The 19,521-nt window shown below is 37.7% G+C and overlaps 1 long non-coding RNA gene across 1 annotated transcript; it reads left to right on the forward strand.

Moving 5' to 3' along the window:
* The first annotated feature begins 15,750 nt into the window (after positions 1 to 15,750).
* On the forward strand, positions 15,751 to 17,491 carry LOC140179780 (uncharacterized). The gene is made up of 2 exons (XR_011873606.1): positions 15,751 to 16,022; positions 17,168 to 17,491. It is a non-coding gene; the product is annotated as an uncharacterized lncRNA (long non-coding RNA).
* The last annotated feature ends 2,030 nt before the right edge of the window (positions 17,492 to 19,521 follow it).

Raw genomic sequence — 19,521 nt, forward strand, 5'->3', positions numbered from 1 at the left:
AGGTGAGAATGATGATGAGTGTCATGGATCATCACATCCATCAAGTTGAAGAATGAGTGTATATCTTAGAGAAGAAGTAGGCATGAATTGAATAGAAAAATAGTAGTACTTTGCATTAATTCATGAAGAACAGCAGAGCTCCACACCTTAATCTATGGTGTGTAGAAACTCCACCGTTGAAAATACATAAGAACAAGATCTAGGTATGGCCGAATGGCCAGCCCTCCTAAAGTTCTAAGATAGCATAAGACTAATCAAAGATCAAAAGTCTGTAAATACAATAGCAAAAGGTCCTATTTATAGAGAACTAGTAACCTAGGGTTTACATAAATGAGTAAATGATGCAGAAATCCACTTCGGGGCCCACTTGGTGTGTGCTTGGGCTGAGTATTGAAGTTTTCACGTGTAGAGACTTTTCTTGAAGTTAAACGCCAGCTTTTGTGCCAGTTTGGGCGTTTAACTCCAGCTTTTATGCCAGTTCTGGCGTTTTGACGCCAGAATTTCTATGCTGACTTTGAACACCGGTTTGGGCCATCAAATCTTGGGCAAAGTATGGACTATTATATATTGCTGGAAAGCCCAGGATGTCTACTTTCCAACGCAATTAAGAGCGCGCCAATTAGGCTTTTGTAGCTCCAGAAAATATACTTTGAGTGAAGGGAGGTCAGAATCCAACAGCATCTGCAGTCCTTTTTCAGCTTCTGAATCAGATTTTTGCTCAGGTCCCTCAATTTCAGTAAGAAAATACCTGAAATCACAGAAAAATACACAAACTCATAGTAAAGTCTAGAAATGTGATTTTTATTTAAAAACTAATAAAAATATAATAAAAACTAACTAAAATATACTAAAAATATTGCCAAAAAGCGTATAAATTATCCGCTCATCACAACACCAAACTTAAATTGTTGCTTGTCTCCAAGGAAATGAAAATCAAATAGGATAAAAAGAATAAAATACACAATGAATTCCAAAAACATCTATGAAGATCAGTTTTAATTAGATGAGCGAGGCTATTAGCTTTCTGCTTCTGAACCGTTTCGGCATCTCACTTTATCCTTTTGAAGTTCAGAATGATTGGCATCTATAGAAACTCAGAATTCAGATGGTGTTATTGATTCTCCTAGTTCAGTATGTTGATTCTTGAACACAGCTACTTTATGAGTCTTGGCCGTGACCCAAAGCATTTTGTTTTCCAGTATTACCACCGGATACATAAATGCCACAGACACATAACTGGGTGAACCTTTTCAGATTATGACTCAGCTTTGCTAGAGTCTCCAATTAGAGGTGTCCAGAGCTCTTAAGCACACTCTTTTTGCTTTTGGACCACAACTTTAACCGCTCAGTCTCAAGTTTTCACTTGACACCTTCACGCCACAAGCACATGGTTAGGGACAACTTGGTTTAGCCGCTTAGGCCAGGATTTTATTCCTGTGGGCCCTCCTATCCACTAATGCTCAAAGCCTTGGATCCTTTTTATTTTACTCTTGCCTTTTGGTTTAAAGGGCTATTGGCTTTTTCTGCTTGCTTTTTCTTTCTCTTTTTCTTTTTCTTCTTTTTTTTTCGCCACACATATTTTTTTTTGCAAGCTTTTCACTACTTTTTCTTGTTTCAAGAATCAATTTTATGATTTTTCAGATTATCAAATAACATTTCTCCTTTTCTATCATTCTTTCAATAGCCAACAATTTTAACATTCATAAACAATCAAATTCAAAAATATGCACTGTTCAAGCATTCATTCAGAAAAACAAAAGTATTGCCACCACATCAAAATAATTAAACTGTTTTAAAATTCAAAATTCATGCATTTCTTTTTCTTTTTCAATTAAAAACATTTTTCATTTAAGAAAGGTGATGGATTCATTTTCATAGCTTTAAGGCATATACACTTAGACACTAGTGATCATGTAATAAAGACACAAACATAAATAAACATAAAGCATAAAAATTCAAAAAACAGAAAATAAAGAACAAGGAGATTAAAGAACGGGTCCACCTTAGTGATGACGAATTGTTCTTCCTCTTGAAGATCTTATGGAGTGCTTGAGCTCCTCAATATCTCTTCCTTGCCTTTGTTGCTCCTCTCTCATAACTCTTTGGTCTTCTCTAATTTCATGGAGGAGGATAGAATGTTCTTGGTGCTCCACCCTTAGTTGTCCCATGTTGGAACTTAATTCTCCTAAGGAGGTGTTGATTTGCTCCCAATAGTTTTGTGGAGGAAAATGCATCCCTTGAGGTATCTCCGGAATTTCATGATGAGGAATTTTCTCATGCTCTTGTCCATGAGTGGGATCTCTTGTTTGCTCCATCCTTTTCTTAGTGATGGACTTGTCCTCATCAATGAGGTTGTCTTCCTCTATGTCAATTCCAGCTGAATTGCAGAGTTAACAAATGAGATGAGGGAAGGCTAACCTTGACAAAGTAGAGGATTTGTCCGCCACCTTGTAGAGTTCTAGAGATATAACCTCATGAACTTCTACTTCCTCTCCAATCATGATGCTATGGATCATGATAGCCCGGTCTATAGTAACTTCAGACCGGTTGCTCGTAGGAATGATTGAGCATTGGATGAACTCCAACCATCCCCTAGCCACGGGCTTGAGATCATGCCTTCTTAGTTGAACCGGCTTTCCTCTTGAATCTCTCTTCCATTGAGCGCCCTCTTCACAAATGTCTATGAGGACTTGGTCCAACCTTTGATCAAAGTTGACCCTTCTAGTGTAGGGGTGTGCATCTCCTTGCATCATTGGCAAGTTGAATGCCAACCTTACATTTTCCGGACTGAAATCTAAGTATTTCCTCCGAACCATTGTAAGCCAATTTTTAGGGTTCGGGTTCACACTTTGATCATGGTTCTTGGTGATCTATGCATTGGCATAGAACTCTTGAACCATTAAGATTCTGACTTGTTGAATGGGGTTGGTGAGAACTTCCCAACCTCTTCTTCGAATCTCATGTCGGATCTCCGGATATTCACCCTTTTTGAGCTTGAAAGGGACCTCTGGGATCACTTTCTTCTTGGCCACGACTTCATAGAAGTGGTCTTGATGCACCTTTGAGATGAATCTCTCCATTTCCCATGACTCAGAGGTGGAAGCTTTTGTCTTCCGTTTCCTCTTTCTAGAGGTTTCTCCGGCCTTAGGTGCAATAAATGGTTATGGAAAAACAAAAAGCAATGCTTTTACCGCACCAAACTTAAAAGGTTTGCTCGTCCTCGAGCAAAAGAAGAAAGAAGAGAGTAGAGGAAGAAGAAATAGAGGAGATGGACGGGGGTAGTGTTTCGGCCAAGGGGGTAAAGTAGTGTGGAAGATGTGTGAAAATGAAGGAGTGAAGATGAATTTATATAGGAGTGGAGGGAGGGTTTGGGTTCGGCCATGTATGGGTGGGTTTGGGAGAGAAAGTGTTTTGAATTTGAATGGTAAGGTAGGTGGGGTATATGATGGGTGGATGTGGATTGGTGAAGGATTTATGGAGAAGAGGGTAAGATTTGATAGGTGAAGGGTTTTGGGGGAAGAGGTATTGAGTTGATTGGTGAAGGGTATTTGGGGAAGATTATTATGAAAAGGTGTGAAGAAGAGAGAGAGTGAGTTGATGTTGGTGGGGATCTTGTGGGGTCCACAGATCCTGAGGTGTCAAGGATTTCTCATCCATGCACCAATTAGGCATGCAAAACGCCCTCTGCTGCCAATCCTGGCGTTAAACGCCAAGTTACTGCCCATTTCTGGAGTTAAACGCCCAGAATGGTGCTAGACTGGGCGTTTAATGCCCATTCTGCTGCCCTTACTGGCGTTTAAACGCCAGTAGCCTTCTCCTCCAGGGTGTGCTATTTTTCATTCTATTTTTCAGTTTGTTTTTGCTTTTTCAATTGTTTTTGTGACTTCACATGATCATCAACCTACAGAAAACATAAAATAACAATGGAAAATAGAAATTTAACATAGATAAGTAAAATTTGGGTTGCCTTCCAACAAGCGCTTCTTTAATATCAGTAGCTTGACAGTGGGCTCTTATGGAGCCTCACAGATACTCAGAGCATGCTGATGACCTCTCAACACCAAACTTAGAGTTTGGTTGTGGCCTCCCAACACCAAACTTAGAGTTTGAATGTGGGGATTTTTCTTGACTCTGTATTGAGAGAAGCTTTTCATGCTTCCTCTCCATGGTTACAGAGGGAGATCCTTGAGCTTTAAATACAAGGGAGTCCTCATTCACTTGAAGGATCAATTCTCCTCTTTCAACATCAATCACAGCTTTTGTTGTAGCTAGGAAGGGTCTGCCAAGGATGATGGATTCATCCATACACTTCCCAGTATCTAGGATTATGAAATCAGCAGGGATGTAGTTGTCTTCAACCTTTACCAAGACATTCTCTACAAGTCCATAAGCCTGTTTCCTTGAATTGTCTGCCATCTCTAGTGAGATTCTTGCAGCTTGTACCTCAATGATCCCTAGCTTCTCCATTACAGAGAGAGGCATGAGGTTTATGCTTGACCCTAGGTCACACAGAGCCTTCTCAAAGGTCATGGTGCCTATGGTACAAGGTATTGAGAACTTTCTAGGATCTTATCTCTTTAGAGGTAATTTCTGCCTAGTCAAGTCATCCAATTCTTTGGTGAGCAAGGGGGTTTCATCCTCCCAAGTCTCATTACCAAATAGCTTGGCATTTAACTTCATGATTGCTCCAAAGGTACTTAGCAACTTGCTCTTCAGTAACATCTTCATCATCTTCAGAGGAAGAATACTCATCAGAGCTCATGAATGGCAAAAGTAAATTCAATGGAATCTCTATGGTCTCAGTGTGAGCCTCAGATTCTCATGGTTCCTCATTAGGGAACTCCTTGGAGACCAGTGGACATCCATTGAGGTCTTCCTCAGTGGATACCACTGCCTCTTCCTCCTCTCCAGGTTTGGCCGTGTGGGGTATGTTGATGGCCTTGCACTCTCCTTTTGGATTCTCTTCTGTATTGCTTGGAAGAGTACTAGGAGGGAGTTCAGTAACTTTCTTGCTCAGCTGACCCACTTGTGCCTCCAAACTTCGAATGGAGGACCTTATTTCAGTCATGAAACTTTGAGTGGTTTTAATTAGATCAGAGACTATGGTTGCTAAGTCAGAATGGCTCTGCTTAGAATTCTCTGTCTGTTGCTGAGAAGATGATGGAAAAGGCTTGCTATTGCTAAACCTATTTCTTCCACCATTATTATTGTTGAAGCCTTGTTGAGGCTTCTGTTGATCCTTCCATGAGAGGTTTGGATGATTTCTCCATGAAGGATTATAGGTGTTTCCATAGGGTTCTCCCATGTAATTCACCTCTTCCATTGCTGGATTCTCAGGATCATAAGCTTCTTCTTTAGATGAAGCTTCTTTGGTACTGCCTGTTGCTGCTTGCATTCCAGACAGACTTTGAGAAATCATATTGACTTGTTGAGTAAATATTTTGTTCTGAGCCAATATGGCATTCAGAGTATCAATTTCAAGAACTCCTTTCTTCTGATTTGTCCCATTATTCACAGGATTCCTTTCAGAAGTGTACATGAATTGGTTATTTGCAACCATTTCAATGAGTTCTTAAGCTTCTGCAGGCGTCTTCTTCAGATGAAAGATCCTTCAGCAGAGCTATCCAATGACATCTTGGACAGTTCAGATAGACCATCATAGAAGATACCTATGATGCTCCATTCTGAAAGCATGTCAGAAGGACACCTTCTGATCAATTGTTTGTATCTTTCCCAAGCTTCATAGAGGGATTCACCTTCCTTCTGTCTGAAGGTTTGGACTTCCACTCTAAGCATGCTCAATTTTTGAGGTGGAAAGAACTTTCCCAAGAAGGCATTGACTAGCTTTTCCTAAGAGTTCAGGCTTTCTTTAGGTTGTGAATCCAACCATGTTCTAGCTCTGTCTCTTACAGCAAAGGAAAAAAGCATAAGCTTGTAGACCTCGGGATCAACCCCATTGGTCTTGACAGTGTCACAGATTTGTAAGAATTCAGCTAAGAACTGATGAGGATCTTCCAATAGAAGTCCATGAAACTTGCAATTCTGTTGCATCAGAGAAACTAATTGAGGCTTAAGCTCAAAGTTGTTTGCTCCAATGGCAGGGATTGAGATGCTTCTCCCATAGAAGTCAGGAGTAGGTGCAGTAAAGTCACCAAGCACCTTCCTTGCATTGTTGGCATTGTTGTTGTTTTCGGCTGCCATGGGTTCTTCTTGTTTGAAAAGCTTTGTTAGGTCCTCTACAGAGAGTTGTACTTTAGCTTCTCTTAGCTTTCTCTTCAAAGTCCTTTCAGTTTTAGGATCAGCTTCAACAAGAATGCCCTTGTCCTTGCTCATGCTCATATAAAAAGAGAGGAGAAGAAAATATAGAATCCTCTATGTCACAGTATAGAGATTTCTTGAGGTGTCAGAGGAAAATAAAAATAGAAGCATGAGGTAGAGAAGAAAGAATTCGAACTTATCAAGAGGGATAGAGTTCGAATTGTACATTGGGGAGGAGTGTTAGTCCATAAATAGAAGGATGGGAGAAGAGGGGAAGAATTTTCGAAAATAAAGTGAAAAGATTTTGAAATAATTAAGAGAATTTTTGAAAATTTGGTAAATGATTTTCGAAAACTAAGATTGGGAAAGAAATTGAGTGATTTTTGAAAAAAAAAAGATTTTGAAATTAGAAATAAAAAAGATATGATTGAAAATTAATTTTGAAAAAGATGTGATTGAGAAGGTATGATTGAGAAGATATAATTGAGAATCAAATTTAAAAGAAGAAAATTTTTAAAATTAAAGTTGATTACTTGACCAACAAGAAATTAAAAGATATAATTCTAGAATTAAAACTTTTGATCCTTTCTTAATAGGCAAGTAACAACTTGAAAATTTTGAATTAAATCACTAATTGTAACAAGGATTTTCGAAAATAATAATAATTTAAAAAAATGGAAAGAAATTGATTTTGAAAAGATATGATTGAAAAGATATGATTTGAAAAAGATTTGATTTTGAAAAATTATGAAAACTTGAAAAAGATTTGAATTAAAAACAAAATCTTCCCTCTAGTGTCCTCCTGGCGTTAAACGCCCAGAATGGCATCCATTCTGGTGTTTAACACCTGCTACCTTTTTGAGCGTTTAACGCCCAGCCAGGTACCCTGGCTGGCGTTTAAACGCCAGTTTTCCTTCTTCACTGGGCGTTTTGAACGCCCAGCTTTTTCCGTATAATTCCTCTACTGAATGTTCTGAATCTTCAATTCTCTATGTTATTGACTTGAAAAGACACAATTTTGAAAATGTTTTTAAATTTTTAATGATGAGAAACAATAATAAAAAGAATGCAACTAAGATCAAATAAACAATGCATGCAAGACACCAAACTTAGAAGTTTGTATACTAAGGACTATAACAAATTGAAAATACATATGAAAAACAACAAAAGACACAAAATAAGAGAAATTGAAGATCAAAGCTATGGAATCATCAAGAACAGCTTGAAGATCAATGAAGAACATATTACATATATTCGAAAAAATGCAAGAAGAAAGACATGCAATTGACACAAAACTTAAAAATTGACACTAGACTCAAACAAGAAACATAAAATATTTTTTATTTTTATGATTTTATAAATTTTTTTTTGTGATTTTTCGAAAATTATATGGAAAGGAAAGTAAAGGGATTCAAAATTTTTAATGAGAATTCCAAGAATCATTGCAATGTTAGTCTAAAACTCAGGTCCAGGAATTAGACATGGCTTACTAGCCAGCCAAGCTTTCAGTGAAAGCTTCGGTCCAAAACACTAGACATGGCCAATGGCCAGCCAAGCTTTAGCAGATCATTACTTTCAACAGCAAAATTGATAGAAATCAACAAGCTCTTGTGATGATAAGTTGAAACCTCGGTCCAAAAGATTAGACATGGCTTCACAGCCAGCCAGACTTCAATAAATCATCATGAAACTCTAGAATTCATTCTTAAAAACTCTGAAGAACAGAATAGAAAATTTTTGTATTTTTGAAATTTTTTTTTTGAAAATAAAAAGTAAAAAGCTTAAACATAAATTAAAATTACCTAATCTAAGCAACAAGATGAACCGTCAGTTGTCCAAACTCGAACAATCCCCGGCAACGGCGCCAAAAACTTGGTGCACAAAATTATGATCATCAATGGCGCCAACAACTTGGTACGCACAATTGTAATCTCAACTCTTTATCACAACTCCGCACAACTAACCAGCAAGTGCACTGGGTCGTCCAAGTAATAAACCTTACGTGAGTAAGGGTCGATCCCACGGAGACTGTCGGCTTGAAGCAAGCTATGGTCATCTTGTAAATCTCAGTCAGGCAGATTCAAATGGTTATGGAGAATTGATAATTAAAAGATGAATAAAACATAAAATAGGATAGAGATACTTATGTAATTCATTGGTGAGAATTTCAGATAAGCGTATGAAGATGCTTTGTTCCTCCTAAACTTCTTCTTTCCTATTGCCTTCATCCAATCATTCATACTCCTTTCCATGGCAAGCTTTATCTTGGGCATCACCGTTGTCAATGGCTACTTCCTGTCCTCTCAGTGAAAATGTTCCAAATGCGCTGTCACTGTACGGCTAATCATCTGTCGGTTCTCAATCATGTTGGAATAGTATCAATTGATCCTTTTGCGTCTGTCACACGCCCAACACTCGCGAGTTTGAAGCTCGTCACAGTCATCCCTTCCCAGATCCTACTCGAAATACCACAGACAAGGTTTAGACTTTCCAGATCTCAGGAATGGCCGCCAATAATTCTAGCCTATACCACGAAGGTTCTCATCTTAGATTAGAAACCCAAGAGATACACAATCAAGCTGGTTTGCATGTAGAACGGAAGTGGTTGTCAGGCACGCGTTCATAGGTGAGAATGATGATGAGTGTCACGGATCATCACATCCATCAAGTTGAAGAACGAGTGTATATCTTAGAGAAGAAGTAGGCGTGAATTGAATAGAAAAACAGTAGTACTTTGTATTAATTCATGAAGAACAGCAGAGCTCCACACCTTAATCTATGGTGTGTAGAAACTCCACCGTTGAAAATACATAAGAACAAGGTCTAGGTATGGCCGAATGGCCAGCCCGCCTAAAGGTCTAAGATAGCATAAGACTAATCAAAGATCAAAAGTCTGTAAATACAATAGCAAAAGGTCCTATTTATAGAGAACTAGTAACCTAGGGTTTACAGAAATGAGTAAATGATGCAGAAATCCACTTCCGGGCCCACTTGGTGTGTGCTTGGGCTGAGTATTGAAGCTTTCACGTGTAGAGACTTTTCTTGGAGTTAAACGCCAGCTTTTGTGCCAGTTTGGTCGTTTAACTCCAGCTTTTATGCCAGTTCTGGCGTTTTGACACCAGAATTTCTATGCTGACTTTGAATGCCAGTTTGGGCCATCAAATCTAGGGCAAAGTATGGACTATTATATATTTCTAGAAAGCCCAGCATGTCTACTTTCCAACGCAATTAAGAGCGCACCAATTGGGCTTTTGTAGCTCCAGAAAATCTACTTCGAGTGTACGGAGGTCAGAATCCAACAACATCTGCAGTCTTTTTTCAGCCTCTGAATCAGATTTTTGCTCAGGTCCCTCAATTTCAGTCAAAAAATACCTGAAATCACAGAAAAACACACAAACTCATAGTAAAGTCCAAAAATGTGATTTTTGTTTAAAAACTAATAAAAATATAATAAAAACTAACTAAAATATACTAAAAACATACTTAAAACAATGCCAAAAAGCGTATAAATTATCCGCTTATCAAAACTCTACCGTTGAAAATACATAAGAATAAGGTCTAGGCATGGCCGAATGGCCAGCCTCCCCAAATGGCATATGAATTCGAAAAATAGGGAAAAAGACTCCTAGTACAATAGTAAAGAGTTCTATTTATGCTAAAACTAGTTACTAGGGTTACAGAAATAAGCAAATGATGCAGAAATCCACTTCCGGACCCACTTGGTGTGTGCTTGGGCTGATCATTGAAGCTTTCACTTGTAGAGGTCTTCCTTGGAGTTGAACGCCAGTTTGTAACTTGTTTCTGGCATTTAATTCTGCTTTGCAACCTGTTTCTGGCGTTTAACTCCAGAATAGGGCAGAGAACTGGCGTTGAACGCCAGTTTGCATCATCTAAACTTGGGCAAAGTATGGACTATTATATATTTCTGGAAATCCCTTGATGTCTACTTTCCAACGCAATTAAGAGTGCGCCATTTGGACTTCTGTAGCTTCAGAAAATTCACTTTGAGTGTAGGAAGGTCAGAATCCAACAGCATCTGCAGTCCTTCTTCAACCTCTGAATCTGATTTTTGCTCAAGTCCCTCAATTTCAGCCAGAAAATACCTGAAATCATAGAAAAACACACAAACTCATAGTAAAGTCTAGAAATGTGATTTTTATTTAAAAACTAATAAAAATATACTAAAAACTAACTAAATCATGCTAAAAACTATGTAAAAATAATGCCAAAAAGCGTATAAATTATCCGCTCATCACGTACGCATGACACGCGAAGGAGACCATCGACACGTACGCTTGACGTGCGCCACATGCAGAGAACGCAGAAACGCTGATTAATTAATTCTGATTTAAAACTTTATTTTTATTTTAAAATAGGAAAAGATATTATTTTAGTTTTAGAAGATAAATTTTAAATTAATTAGGATTAGATATAAAAGGGGATTGGAATTATTCCACGGGGATTCCATTCCACCTGAACCAAAATACATTTTATCAGAATCCTTATTTTCTCTCTAAACCATGAGCAACTAAACCTCCACTGTTAAGGTTAGGAGCTCTGTCTATTGTATGGATTGATACTATTATTTTTCTATTTTAATTCATGTACTGATTTATATTTCAAGAATTGTTTTCGTTCTTTATCTTATGAATTTGGGTGGAACGGAAGTATGACCCTCTTTCTACTTGAGTTCTTATATAACTTGGAAAAGCTCTTTACTTGAACAACAGCTTGAAAACATATTCTCCTAAATTTTAATTATCTGGATTTAACGGGATATGTGACATATAATCCTCTTATATTTGGATAATTAGGATTTTTGTGGCATAATAACTAGAATTAAATTTCACCCCCTAATTAGAATTAATTGACCGAGGAATTGGCGGTTGATGAAAGTTAGAGGAGACTAGAAAGGTCTAAGGAAGTAGGGTCTAGTCACATATAGTTTGTCATGAATTAAATCTTGTATTATTAGAATAAATTAACAAGAAAAGTCAATCTAGAAAATAGATAACTCTGAAGCCTTAACTGCCTTCTCCATATTTTATTCCCAACTTATTTATTTGTCTGTCTTCTGTTTGATACTTTTTGAACTCTCAAACACTATTTTCTGTTTGTCTAACTAAGTAAATCATTTAACCATTGTTGCTTAGTCCATCAATCCTCGTGGGATCGACCCTCACTCACCTGAGGTATTACTTGGTACGACCCGGTGCACTTGCCGATTAGTTTATGGTTATAAATTTTGCACCAAGTTTTTGGCACCGTTGCCGGGGATTGATAGTGATTAACAACTATTAGTTGTTTGATTGCTTAGATTAGGCGTTTTAGTTTTAATTTTATTTAAATTTTACTTTAGTATTTTCGAAAAAAAATAAAAAAATAAATAGCACTAATATTTTTTCTTAATTTCTGAAATTAAGTTTGGTGTTTCCTAGTTAGTCTTATTTTAATTTTCCTTATTTAAATTTTATTTTAGTATTTTCAAAAAAAAAAGAATTCTGTTCTTTCTTCTTTGCTTTCCTGTTTACCTCATGTTGCGTTTAATTCTTTTTGGTGTTTTGTGCCACGAAAAATAATGGAGAGAGATCACATGGGTTACTACTCACACCCAAGGAGTGATTCATATTATTGTGAATGGGGGAACTACCCAAATTGTGGTTGGCAAAGTCAAAACCAAAGAAACTTCAGTGCTCCATGTTCCAACTATCAAGAACCACCATCTCCATATTCATACCAAGAACCACCACCTCTCTACCCATATCAAGAACCATCATCTTTCTACCCATATCAAGAGCTATTATCTCCCTATTCATACCAAGAACCATCATCTTTTTACTCTTATCAAGAATCATCATCTCCTTCTTATTCATATCAAGAGTCACCATCTCCTTATTCATATCAAGTACCATCAGATCTTGAGCTTCTCATGAAAGAATTCATACATGATATAAAGATGAGTATCAAAAATGTAGAGAAACATGTGCAGTCGATTATCAAGACCCAGAAAGAGGAACAAGCAAATTTCTTCCCAAGAGATATAATGCAAGATCCTATAGAAGAAAGTGAGGAAATCAATCAAAGGTGTTCATACTCCAATGAATTAGAGAACTTTCCACCCTCACACATGGAAGAAGGGGAAGATGCACAAACAAAGGAGGTTGTAAGGGATGAATACAATTGTGGGAATCTACACTCCAATGAAGTAGAGACTGGCATAGATAGTGAGTTTATTGAACCACCAATTCAAGAAGTTCTTGATGAAGGGTACACTCTAACCATCACACAGCATCCAAATTTTGAAATCAAAGAAGTGAAGGAAACCAAGGAAAGCACTAAAAAGGGGATTGTGACCAAGAAACAGAAGAAAATATCCATAAAAAAGGGAAGGTCAGAAAAAAACAATCCAACCTCTACACCAACAAGAAAGGTGAATCAAGCTAATCACAATAAAAGAAAGCTTGTTCGGAGGAATTTATATCAGGGGGCACTAATTTTCACCTCTTCCCCCTTGGAGACAATTCTTTTAACCAACTGGAAGAAGAGGAAGAAAATTCAACAATCAAGTGTCAAGCTAGTGACATTAAAGAAGCGCTTGTCGGGAGGCAACCCGATAATTTTGTATCCTTAATTATCTTTCGTAGTAGTAGTTTTCTTATTTATTTGATTTTTATTGAGTTCTTACTGTTTTTCTTTCGTTTTACGTACATTCTGATCATGCAGCTATTTTAAAACAGGAACCGGACACTTCGGAAAAAAATGAGCACACGACGCGCAAGCGTTGCTGATGCGTACGCGTCATATGTGTGCGTGAAAAATAAAAGTGAACAGAGAGTTGAGCAGGAGTGGTGCTAGTGGCGTGCCTTGCGTACAAGCAGGTCCATGCGTACGCGTCCCTCACGCATACGCGTCGCTTGCGATTTTGCCAGTCCACGCGTACGCGTACCTCACGCGTGCACGTCTTTTGTGATTTTTGCCACCCACGCGTGCGCGTACCTGACACGTATGCGTGACCCTGAAAATCGGCGTCAATGAGTGTTTGGGCAGAGAGTTGTGATGGCTTGGGCCTGGAATTGTGCTAGAGGCACAAACTTGATCACGCGTACCCGTCCCTGACGCGTGCGCGTCCTTTCCACAAATGGCCATCCATGCACGCGCACGCGTCATATGAGAATTTTGGTTCCCAGACCACGCGAACAGAGAGTTGTGCGTGCGCGTGATCGCCTTCACGCGATTTGCACAGACCAAGGGCACGCGTACGCGTGCCAGACGCTTACGCTTCACTATCAAAATCAGGCGACCCACGCGTACGGGTGCTGTACGCGTACGCGTCGCCTGCGCCGCACGCCTCCACTAATGTGCCGTCCAGTTTTAATTTTCATTCTCTCTCCCTCCCAAATCCTAATTCTCTCTTGTTCTTTTATCATTTTATTCTTCTTTCATCATAATATTTGTTTTTTTTTTTTGTTTTCAGTCCTTCTTTGCTTGAGGACAAGCAAACCTTTAAGTTTGTTGTTGTCGCTTCGCTTATGGCTTTTCTGTTTATTTTAATAGCACCAAAGGGAGATGAATGTTCTTCATGGAGGAATGAGATGGCCACTAGCATAACTAGGGTGGTTGAATTCCTTTCATTCTATATTCCTTCCCGCTCTTACTGTGTTATGTTCTGGTTTTCTGCTATTTTGCTTTGTTTCTTGCATGATCCTTAATTAGTTAGATTTCTAGGTTCTAGTTTAGTTCTACTATTTTGAAATTTTCTGTTATTTGCTTTAATGTTGAAAGGTGCCTCATGTATTACCCACTGAGCTTGAAATTAAAAAGGAAAAGAAAAAGAAGTGATGTATTGCATGAGAAATTGAGTTTATATTGAAAAGTAGTCTTATATTTCAAAAATTATTTTCGTTCTTTATCTTATGAATTTGGGTAGAACGGAAGTATGACCCTCTTTCTACTTGAGTTCTTGTATAACTTGGAAAATCTCTTTACTTGAACAACAGCTTGAAAACATATTCACCTAAATTTTAATTATCTGGATTTAACGGGATACGTGACATATAATTCTATTATATTTGGATAATTAGGATTTTTGTGGCATAATAACTAGAATTAAACTTCACCCCCTAATTGGAATTAATTGACCAAGGAATTGGCGGTTGATGAAAGTTAGAGGAGACTAGAAAGGTCTAAGGAATTAGGGTCTAGTCACATATAGTTTGCCATGAATTAAATCTTGCATGATTAGAATAAATTAATAAGAAAAGTCAATCCAGAAAATAGATAACTCTAAAACCTTAACTGCCTTCTCCATATTTTATTCCCAACTTATGTATTTTTCTGTCTTCTGTTTGATGCTTTTTAAACTCTCAAACACTATTTTCTGTTTGTCTAACTAAGTAAATCATTTAACCATTGTTGCTTAGTCCATCAATCCTCGTGGGATCGACCCTCACTCACCTGAGGTATTACTTGGTATGACCCGGTGCACTTGCCGGTTAGTTTGTGGTTATAAATTCCACACCAGTTGGCCACAATAGGATTGAGGTAAGTATGATACCGGATGCGTAGGACGAATTTGTTCTGTGTAGAGTTAGGACCCCGCTTTCGTTTAGGTTACATAACCAAGTTGGGAAATTTAGGACTGGAAAGACTGGACGTAGTTTTGGACTTGGATACGGACCAGGAGTTTAGGCCGATAGGAATATCTCTTTGGTAACCGGAATTTTTTAGGGCAAAAATTTTTGTAAGGTAAGTAGGATGTAGCGACCCTCAATTTTAAAAAAATATAAATATAAATAAGTTATAATTTATTTTATAAAATTAGAATTTCTTAATTTTAGAAAATTATTTTATTATCAGTAATTGAACTAATCTTATAACAATTTGAATTCAATCAAATTCATATTCATATATATATATATATATATATATATATATATATATATATATATATATATTATGATGAAATATTTTACATAATTAAAACTATAATTCTAGTAATTTATAAGTAATGAAACTTATATGTATATTTTAATTTGAGTAATTGATATTTTAATTTAAAAATAGAGTTTAGATAATAATATTATTATCGAGTTTGATATCCGATGATATGAGTAAATATCGGTACTCTTTGTTGAGCTTAGCTTTGCTAATACTTCACCAAATATCTTTCATCCTTAAGTTACACTGTCATTTATATTAGTAATTCATATACATTCAATTTTATATATTATTATTATTATTATTATTATTATTATTATTATTATTATTATTATTATTATTATTATTATTATTATTATTATTATTATATATATATATATATATATATATATATGTATACGTATACAACGGCTTTCCATTAGATAAATGGCTGCCGCCTTATATATCCGAAGGAATAAGTAACATTTATTTTATTATCATTATTACACTTGCGCTGCCATATATATAGTATACAAAGGAATGAGTGGCGAGAGAGAAGAGTGACCGAGAGAGAGAAGCGTGGGAACGTAAACCTTTCGGCTTCGATTTCTTGCAATCTGTAAACCCAATAAAAAATCTAATCCGGTAAAAGAATTCGTATCCTTCTCCTCTACACGTTGACACCACTTTTGATTGGTGGAAGTTGACGGAGAAGTAGCTCCTCTACCCCTTGAGTTTGGCCAGTGGGAGTTCTAGGAGGCACAAACGATTCTGGATGTTTTCTTCTTCTTTGATAGCTCGGTCAGAAAGCTTCTCCAGAGCTTCTAATATTTTGATTCCGTACGAAGGTATGGTTTTAGTTTCTCGTAGTTAATGATTAATGTCACGTGAAAACTTAGGCTAGAAAACCTTAAGATAGGAATGAACTGAATGTATAATTGATGGATTATGCATATGGTATAAAATGTGTGGTTTAGCTGTTGTTAATAATTTGTTGTTGAAGTTGGTTGATTTTGGGAAAATATTTAATATTAATATTTGTTTGATTTTGAAATAATTTGTTACTGGAAATGATTTGAATGACTGAGGGGTGTTTGTTGTGGTATTTGGGACCCTTGAAGGGTGACAGAAATTTGAGTTTTAGAGGAGATACTGCCAAAATTTCTATAAGAATTGGAGTTTTGATTTGAAGTGTTATTTTAAAAAGGAAAGAGATTTTTATGTGGCTTGAGTATTTGAGACTATTTGTTGACCCTCTGTCGCAAGATGTGACCGGGCACTTTAACTCCCCGGATTCCCCCATGGGCATGCATATATATATGAATATTGAATATTATATTTGAGCTTGGAGTTTGATTCCATGGAATATTATTGAGCTTGGAGTTTGACTCTATAGAATACTATGTTATTGAGCTTGGAGTTTGACTCCATGGAATACTATATTATTGAGCTTGGGGATGCGTGCACATAGGGACTGTCCAATGGTTAACTACCAGGACATGTCGGGCTGGCTGTATAACCGACAGATGAGACTCATCAGCCATAGGACAGGCATACATCATATGCATTTGTTTGCTTTGTTTGAGTGTGCATTGTTTTAGTTTGCTTAACTGTTTAATTCTGCTTATCTGCTACTTGTTCTACTTGTTGTAAATGCTTCTCTATCTGTGTTTTTCTTGCTTGAATTGTGTGTGTATGTTTTCTGAGAAATCCCTCTTGACGGAGGTGTGAGAGGGGGGTTGTTCCACCAGTGTCTCGAAGGATTGGAGGAGTCAGAAAGTGAAGTGTTAAGTTAAAGTTAGATTTAGAACTTTAATACCTTAGATAACTTACCTAATTTCTGGTTTAGTTGAATTCTTAAGCCGAAATATGAGTGTCGAAGTTCTAAGAATACCTCTGGCTCTCCTGAGACCTTTTATATTAACTATGCGGGCACCTTTACCATGTTGAGAACCTCCGGTTCTCATTCCATATATATTTTGTTATTTTTCAGATGCAGGTCGAGAGGCACCTCATTGAGCGTCTGGGGAGCATCCTTACAAGCGAAGAACTATCTTTTGGACTATCATATTTTGTTTTAGGCTATACATATATGCTTATAGAATCTCTGCATGTACATTTTGTGTTTTGTCCCTCCTAGATGTTGACTTGGAGATACAGGTGTTTATTTTGTAGTTTGAGTTTTATGTTGGGTTTTATATCAATATATAATTATATACTCTGGCTGGCCTTAGCTTTGTAGGTCGAGTCTGGAGCTTGCTATCTGAGCTTTGGAACTCTGATATATACATATGTTTTCAGTTTTCTTTTGATCTCACTTGTTCGTTCTACGAATATCCATGCAAATGTGACACGATTTTTCTGTTTATCGTTTTTGTTTAGCTTATTCTTCAAGGCTCCTTGATATAATTTCATCCACTATATTTATGTACATATCCTTTTCTTTTAGAGGTCGTAATATCTTGCCACCTCTGCTTTACGACTTAAGCGTAAGGAAATGTGTGGTAGGGTGTTACAGCAACCATTTTTGTAAAGAGATTTTTTTCAAAGAAAACTCATATATTTCATCCTTCCAAAAGTTTCCCAACAAGGCGCATTAGTTTATGCTCAAAAAAGCACAGAAATCATTGCCCGACCTAAGGCGGTCGACAAGATAAAGTGACGAGGTTCAAATTAATGTGAGAAGTTATAAAAGCAACTGTATAAAGCGATCTATCAACAAGATCGGACAAAAAACAAGGTTCCAAAAATAACTTAAAAGGCCCAACAGAACGAAGTTGGGCAACTAACGGAAACTAAAAAGAAAAAAAACAACCCAAACTCAACCCTCCGACCATATAAAGGTCGGAACAAAGTCGAGAATCACATACTGTGAAAAGGGCTTCCCGAACCTAGGCAAAGCCTTAAGTCGCTACCTAAAAAGTTGTCAAAAACAATTAAAAGGTAAAAGCAAGTGCTTGAAAGGTTAGCCAAGCAACTGAAGGTAAAAATTCGTCAAGAACATTACTTAAAATAGTTGCTAAACGACTAAAAAAAGCGAAAGTTCTAAAAAGTTCCATGTGATGGTTCGAGAGTGGTTGCAAATATTAACGTTTATTGAAAAGTTGTCCAAAACAACTGAAAGTAAAAGTGTTCAAACTACAAACTGTCACAAATAAAAGCATGCATCAAAGCCCACAGGCTGCACCGTAACAAAATATAACTTAAATAAAAGTTAGAATGTTCATGAAAAGAGGTCACAAAGGATCAAGCTTTTCGCCCGTAGCCGCATCCTGGGAAGAAAAAAGGATTACCAAAATCGGGACCGCCCCGATGGCTCCATCGGCCTCATTCAAGATTTCCACATCAGGGTCAGCCTCAGGTTGGGCAGCCTCAGTAGAAGAGGTCGGAATAGCCTTGACATTGGGGTCAGACACCGGAACCTCATCATCGTCCACAGCAGCAACAATTTTTCTGTCTACCACCACATTATCCATGTTAAAAAGGGTGAGGTCGAGATCGGGAGCCAAGACATGGACCTGGTCCTTTAAATTCTCATACATCTGAGTCATATCATCGACCACATGGCCCTGCAACTCAGCATAATCATCATAAGCTGATTGAAGTTTTTCCTTTGCCTCCAAGAGCTCACCATAAGTGCGAATATAGCTCTCTTCGGTCTTCTTCATATCCTCTGCCAGCTTAGACCCCGCCTCGGCCTTAGTGGCTCGGGTCTTTTCCTTCTCCAAAGCTAGCTCCAATTCAGTATTCTTCCCCTCCAGCTCGGCCTTTAAGCCGCTAACCCTCTCAAACTCGGCCTTCACACTCCCCAGAAAGGCGCTAGTGGCATTAAGGGGAAATTTTTTGAACTCTCTCGCCAAGATAGCATTCAGACCATCCATTCGAACGCAATTTCGGGCCATATACTGGAAGTGATTGAGAATGGATACGTCGTCAGTAGAAGCAAAGGTGTAGGGTACAATATGTTCCTTGCTCCAGGCCAGGCCGTCAAAATTTTTGTCATTGACATCAGCCACACCAGACGTCTTCTGTTTCTTAGGAGCAGGCCCCGAAGAAGAGGGAGAAGAGGTAGCATCCGAGCTTGCCAAGGGCGAGTCTGAAGGGACTAAGTGAACATGATGTGTAGGGATAGCCATCCTCGAACCTTGAGGACCCGAACCCGGCTTCTTGGGAGGAAGCTGGGAGGAACCCTCCCCAGCCCCTTTCTTCTGAAGATTCTGAGCAGCCATAGTCTTTTTCGTCTTGCGCAAGAATTTCATGGAGTCAGAACCTGAAGCCATCTCTGAAAACAAAAATGTGAAAATCATCAAAAGATACAACTAAGAAGAGTGGGTAAAGGGGTAAGAG

This window comes from Arachis hypogaea, chromosome 16, assembly GCF_003086295.3.
Source record: "Arachis hypogaea cultivar Tifrunner chromosome 16, arahy.Tifrunner.gnm2.J5K5, whole genome shotgun sequence".
Taxonomy (NCBI): Eukaryota; Viridiplantae; Streptophyta; class Magnoliopsida; order Fabales; family Fabaceae; genus Arachis; species Arachis hypogaea.